This window comes from Anomalospiza imberbis, chromosome 38 (genome assembly GCF_031753505.1).
Source record: "Anomalospiza imberbis isolate Cuckoo-Finch-1a 21T00152 chromosome 38, ASM3175350v1, whole genome shotgun sequence".
In the NCBI taxonomy this organism is placed as follows: Eukaryota; Metazoa; Chordata; class Aves; order Passeriformes; family Viduidae; genus Anomalospiza; species Anomalospiza imberbis.
Genome location: NC_089718.1, coordinates 581303 through 588428, shown reverse-complemented (window position 1 = coordinate 588428; position 7126 = coordinate 581303).

The window sequence follows — 7126 nt, the reverse complement described above, 5'->3', positions numbered from 1 at the left end:
CAAAAGGGGAGAAATGGATTTGTTTCACATACGCTATTGGGAATAAAGCACAGGATTTGGTAAAAGAGCAATTGATAAACAAAAAGGCTAAGCCGGCACCACCACCTAAACCTGTACCAATCTCACTTGACAATTTGTATACCAATGCTGAATACTACCTAGTGGGATAACGTGTTGGGAATAGAATGGTGGAAAAAGCTAGGTTTCTTCCTGTTATGCGCTACAGCTGGTCTAATATTTCTTCCTTGTTTGATCCCCTGTTTTATTCGACTCATCACCAGTGTAGTTCAAGGCATGCAATTAGTGACCATGGATCAAAAATTGGATACAACAAAAATGGTGCAAAAGATTATGGTATTAAAGAAACAAAATAATATAGAAGACCCCTTTCAAGAGGCTAGATTGATTTATGAAGAAAATGAACGAAAAGTGAAGACTAGAAAGCAGTAAATATTGCTCGAGCCAAAATAATTATAAAAAGAAAGAGGAAGGATTGTGAAAAATGCAGATTATATGGCTCTATGCAGATATTTACTATATGTATTATGCTAGGTTGGAAAGTTATGCTGTAGTAACATTTTAATAATATAGTAAATGTAGTTTTGTAATTGAAATTAAGCTTCAGTAGTTAAAATAGAAAATATGTGTGTGTGGTATTCGTTTTGCTCAAGAGAAGAAGAAGATAATCAAGGAATTCTTCACACAGAGATAACAATTACAAAAACCACTAAATCTTCCAGAGGAGAGGAATTTATGGCTTTCCTTATCAACAAAAAACCGAACTTCTCCAAACTCGACTTAGACTTCAAGGCGCCTGGGATTAACAGGAATTCCTCAACAAGTACCGGACGAACTTCTTGTTTTAAATAAAAATATGCATATTCATGAAGTGATTTGTGTATGCAACAGGTTACCCCTCTTAAGGAGGGAATTCTCTTTTATCGGGGTCCTTCTCCTGGCTCACTTTTGTCCAGAGAGAGGTACCCAGCCCGGGCTGTAACTTTTTGCTGTTATTGTCTCTTTAATTGTCCTAACTCTAATTGTTTAATCTTTATTACTATGCTTGTATTATTTTTTTTTCATTTTATTTTTAGTAAACTTTTATAAATTTTTAAAACGAGCGATTGGCGTTTATAACACTCCTCATGCAGTTTGGATAGATATGAAAATCAAGATCCTTCATGGCTGACAATCAATCAGACTCTGTCCCTACCCCCACCCCACCATCTCCCCCATCCAAGCCCTGGCACACAGAGCAGCCTTGTGCAAATCTGAGCTCCCTCCAGCCCAGGCTGCACCTGCAGGTTTCAGCTCCTTGGCTCCAACTCCCCCCTGCTTTCCTTGGAGAAGGAGCTCCTCCAGACACAGAGGGATATTCATTTCTTGTCAGCCAACAAAGCCAACGGAAGGCACAGCTCCATCAAATGCAAAAGTCATTCTTCTCTCTGGCTGTGCCCTGCCCCTGATCCCCAGAGCCTGTCCTGTTTCCTTCATCCCTGCATTGCCAGGGACTTTCTGGGACAAGGGAGCTCTGCTCTGGGGATGGAGGGAGGTCCAAGTGCCACCACTGGAGTGGGAACCACAACTCATCAGGTTTGTGTCCTTTGGGGGTTGGAAACTGGTGAAAGTCAGAGGCACAGAAAGTTTCTCTTCATGGCCAAGAGACCATGGTTGAACAGGACACAATTTAATAACAATCACGCTCTTCCCTGAGCTATGTGCAACATCCCAGCAGGGTCTGATGAGTCCACCATCCACAAGTGATTTCCATACTAAAACTAATTTTAGACAAATGTGGTTCTGTGATAGATATAAACACAATTAAGTTCTTGTATCAGGATGCTCATCCTGGAGTGGAGGCAAAACAGCTCAGAACAATTCCTGATTTGCAAAGCTGTCAGTGGTGGATGGAGAAGGGAGGTCAGGCTGCTTTTGGCTTCTGTCTCCCACCAGGCCCCCGGTGAAGAGCCTGGTTCTGTGTTCTCCATCCCCTCCTTGCTGGCACTGCCAGGCTGGGATGAGGAGCCCCTCAGCCTTCCCTGCTCTGGGCTGGACAAGCCCAGCTCCCTCAGCCTCTGCTCACAGCCCAAGGGCTCCAGCCCCACCTTGCAGGCCCTAACCCTGCTCCAGCTGCCAGACATCTTTCCTGCCCTGGGGAACCCAACCCAGGCCACAGGGACCTGGATAATCCACGTCCTTGATGTCCTGGTCACACAGCCCTGGCCCCTTTTCCCCATGTCAGGCTCAGGGGTGGATCCTGTGGAACATCCTTTGGTGGAGGCTGTGGCTCCAGGTGGACCAGGGGGATACCGGGGGACAGGGACCCCGCTGGGCATGAACAGCATTGGACTTGTTGGGAGAAACTGTGAGGGGGAGCTGGGGCGGAGTGACCAACCCAGTGACCTCACACAGCCCTCCTGGGATGTCACACAGCCCCTCTGTGATGTCACAGCCTGCTCTGTGATATCACAGCCTGCTCTGAGATGTCATAGCCCATTCTCTAATGTCACACAGCTGGTCTCTGATGTCACAGCCAACTCTGTGATGTCATAGTCTGCTCTGTGATGTCATACCCCTGTTCCATGATGTCACAGCTGGCTCTGTGATGTCACAGAGGCAATCTGTGATGCCATAACTTCTCAATGACCTCACATAACCCCCTCTGTGATGTCATAGCCCACTCTGTGACCTCATGTTACCAGATGATAAATTGGCTTTGGGAGGAGCTATCCCCCGTGCACCCGGCTGAATAAAGAATGCTGCTTCTTAATGCTGCATTGGGGTTAAGGAGTACCTGGTACCCCTTTTTGGGAAACCCGGGACTCCCCTTTCCTGGGCTCAAGGACCCCCTGGAACTCCCTTCTACCTCTCCACGTCCCTGCCCCCCATTTCTGTGACCCTGAGACCCCCCTGCACCCCCATTCCTGAGAACTGACACACCCTTTTACCCCTTTGCCCGGCACTCAGACCCCCCTGCACCCCATTACCCGGCACAAACACAACCTGTTCCCGGCCCCCCGCCTCTCCCAGCCCCCAGCCCCACCCTTTTCCCTGACCTGGGACCCCTGGGCCCCCATTCCTGCCTTTCCCAGCCCCCAGCCCCTCCTTTCCTCACACTCAGGAGCCCTGGCACCCCCTTTCCTGGGCACAGGATTCCCTGAACACCCCATCCCAGCTCTCCCAGTCCCTGCACCCCCTTTCCTTGGCTCTGAGCCTCTGAACCTCCTTCCCAGCTCTGCCAGCCAGGACACTGGGATAGCCAGAGCTGGGATATTGGGATAGCCAGAGTTGGGATATTGGGACAGCCAGAGCCGGGATATTGAGATAGCCAGAGCTGGGATATTGGGACAGCCAGAGCTGGGACAATGGGATAGCCAGAGCCGGGACGTTGGATAGGCAGAGTTGGGATATTGGGATAGCCAGAGCTGGGACACTGGGATAGGCAGAGCCGGGACATTGGGACAGGCAGAGCTGGGATATGGGGATAGCCAGAGCTGGGACATTGGGACAGCCAGAGCTGGGGCATTGGGACAGCCAGAGCTGGGACATGGGGATAGCCAGAGCTGGGACATGGGGATAGCCAGACCCTGCTCAAAGACAGGAACTGGCCTGTGGCCGACAGTGACCTGGAGACGGGGCCGGTACAACCAGAGCGGGGGGAGTGGGGGGAGCCAGGGGCTGGGCTGGGATCTGTGGGAATGGAGGACTCTGAGGGGCTGGGATGGGATCTCTGGGGCTGGGGGGGGACCTCTGGGGCTGGGATGGAAATCCAGGGAGCTCCAAGGGGCTCCCTGTGGCTGGGACACGACTCCATGGGTCCGTTCTCTCCTCGTTCCCAGGTCTCCACAGGGTGCAGGTGGTTTCCAGCTGTGACCTCCTGTCCAACGCAGTGTCCATGGATCCCACCGGTATGGCTATGAGGGCTGGGATTTCATCTGCTTCCAGCTGGGATCTGGGAGCTTTGCGGTGTCCTACAGTGCCACCTGGATCACCCACAGGTGCTGGGAATCCAAAGGGATCATGGTGGAGCAGATGAAGCATTACCTGGGACACACCTGTGTGGAAGGGCCCCCAAAATACATCAGATATGGTCGGGAGGCTCTGGAGCACAAAGGTGGGTGTGGGAGGGGAAGGGCAGCACCAGGGGAGTGCCCTGTCCCTGCCTGAGCCCAGCACGAGCCTTTCCTTGGGTGTTGTGTGCCCTGCCTGGGGCAGGAGGGCACTGCCGGAGTGGCTTTGGTGGCTCCGGGCACCCGGCCGGGCTGCAGCCACTGCAGGGCTCCTGGGGAATGTTCCAGAGCAGAGCTGAAAGCAAACAACAGTTTCTGGAGGGGATTCTGCCCCTGGGCCTGCGCTGGGAGCCCAAGGACAACAGCCCAAAGTGCTGGAGCTCAGTGTCCCTCGGCCAGGCCGTGTTCCCTGGCTGTGCCCTGTCCCTCAACTGTGCCTTGTCCCTGTGCCCTGTCCCTTGGCTGTCCCCCCTATCCCTTGGCTGTCCCCTGTCCCCTGTCCCTCAGCTCTGTGGGGCCACTGATGGCAGCAGGACCTGGGGCAGCCCTGGGGGAGAACAACCCTGAGCCCCAGCTGGGCCAGTTCCCCCAGTTCCCCCCAGATCACTCCCAGCATGGGCCCTGTGGCTCCCAGTCACCCCCAGTATGGTCCCAGTCACTTCCAGTTACACTCAGTGTGATCCCAGTATCATCCCAGTCACTCCCAGTATCATCCCAGTATGGTCCCAGCATGTTCCCAGGTGTTTCCATTTACCCCTACTATAGTTCCAGGCACTCCTAGTATGGTTCCAGTCCTTCCCAGTATGATCCCAGTATGAACCCAGTCACTCTCATTATGTTACCATTTGCCTCCAGTGTGGTCCCAGTCACTCCAAGTCACCCAGTATGATTCCAGTCACTCCCAGTATGATTCCAGTCACTTCCAGTATGATTCCAGTCACTCCCAGATACTCTTAGTATTATTCCAGTAACTTCCTTTATGATTCCTCTGTGATCCCAGTCACTCTTGGTCTCTCCCAGTAAATCCCAGTTGCCCCCAGTGTGCTTCCACTCACTCCATCCCGCCGCCACCGGAGCTCTCGCATGTCTGGACTTGTCTCCATGCTCCCAGCTGCAACATCCAGCCAGGCAAAAGTGTCTCTGGGGTGAAACACCACAGTGGCTGCTATTCGGTTCAGCAGCAGGGCCAGACAAGCCAAGGCACATCCTGTCCTCGATATCGGTAACACCAATATTTTGGCAACCTGACGTGGAGGCTGGCCCGACCCTGCCGCACCGATGGGACACTCCGGAGCTCTCGGAGCCTCACAAGACCACGGAGAGGCTTTAAGGCAGCTTGGCGTCCACTGGCAGAGCTTTGAGGACATAGCTCTCCAGGAGAGACGTTGGGCTTTATCCACAGAATACTTGTGGATGTCCTGCACCTCTGGGAAGCGCACCTCCTTTTTGATGAGCCAGACCTTCCCAGAGGAAGAACAGGGCAGCTCCTCCTGCCCCGAGGAGTCCTGTTCAGGTGAAGAGAAGACCCCGCCGGACCAGGACACCGATTTGGGTGAGTATCCCCGCTCCATAGCCGGGTGGGGAGCTCAGAAACAGTCCCTGACGAGGGACTTGTTCTTTTTCGCTCCTATTTCGAGCACGGCAAGGCTGCGCAGCCCTGCGGGGTCGGGAGCGATAGCCCCGGACGGCGCGGCTCTGCCGTTTTTAAAACCCGCGTGGCAGCGGCAGCGCCGCTGGCTCAGGGGGAGCGGGGGGCTCTGCCCGCCCCCTCAGCGCAGTGCGGGGCGTTCGGATTCTCCCGCGGCACAGCGGGCGGCGGCGGCGGCTCCCGGGAGCGGCGGGAGGGCGCGGGCAGCGGGGGCAGAACCATGGCTCGGGCTTTCTCGCTGGGCGTGGGCGGCGCTGAGCCGCGGCTCCTCCGCATGGCGCGGGGGATCCCTGCTGCTGCCGGCGGCAGTTTTAAAAGCCGCACAGCCTGCTGCGCTGGGCAGGGCTAAAAGCTGCGTGTTTTCGCTTCTTAACCGCGGTGTTTGGAAATCGGTACCAAATTCTGGTTTGTTTTTTGTCGGTGTGAGGTTGAGCTGTGCCTTTTACATCTACAATGGGGGCTAAGCTAAGCACAGCACAGAAAGGCGTGTATTATCAGATTATAGGAATGTTAGTTAGTGGAAATGTATAGTTTTCTAAGGGAAAATTAAAACAGTTTATAAGGTGGCTTTTTCTACACTTCCCGCAAGTTTCTCCTGAACAAGTCCACAATACCCACTTTTGGGACACAGTGGGTCACAAATTGATAACCTTGGGAAGGTCTGGGGACATGTCTACAGCTGAATTTGTGTTTTGGAGTTTGCAAGTTCGATCAGCTTTACTCAAGCAAAGGGAAGTGAAGGAAAAGCCAATAACAAGGAATGTACCTGTGCCCTTCCTATTTCTCCCCACCCCAGTTCTGAACCCTCTTCCCCAAAACTCGGTATTTTAAGAAGTGCAGACTCTGCTCATGCCCAGGGAAGCCGGCTCCCTGAGCATCTTGAAGTGCCCGAGTCCCTCTGTCCACAAAGTCCTGGCCAGACTGCGTGGAATTCTCCCCATCCTGTCTCCCCAGCCCAGAAACCCCGAGCACGTGTTGGTTTTTCGGAGAGCAGTGACCACCCAAATGGCTCCCAGTCCCCAGAGAGCCAAGAAAATTGAGGATGCCACGTGGCACCGCGCCCTACCTGGTCTCCTTCTTCCCACGATTCCCCTCAGCATCCCAAAAATCCTTTCTTTCCCATCACCCCCCTCCCCGATCCTCGTGACACCTTCCCTCCCCCCACCTTACCTGGCACTCCCTCAGCTCCGCCCCTCCCCCCAGGGGGCGTCTGCCGACATGACGTCACCATGTAGCCCCGCCCCCTGTTCCCACGGTGGCCCCGCCCCCTGCCCGGGTTCCCACGGTGGGGGCTCGCCCACTGCTCGCCCCTGTAGCCACACCAGTGATCCCAATGCTTCCCGCTCAAGGGAAAAGCAGCAGGGAACTGCAGATCCAATGCAGGGTCCCGATTTCTCACTCACCCCTGTCACATATCAGCATGCAGGGCGAGGGGCAGGAGCCACAACTGCTCATTGGAAAGCTTTTG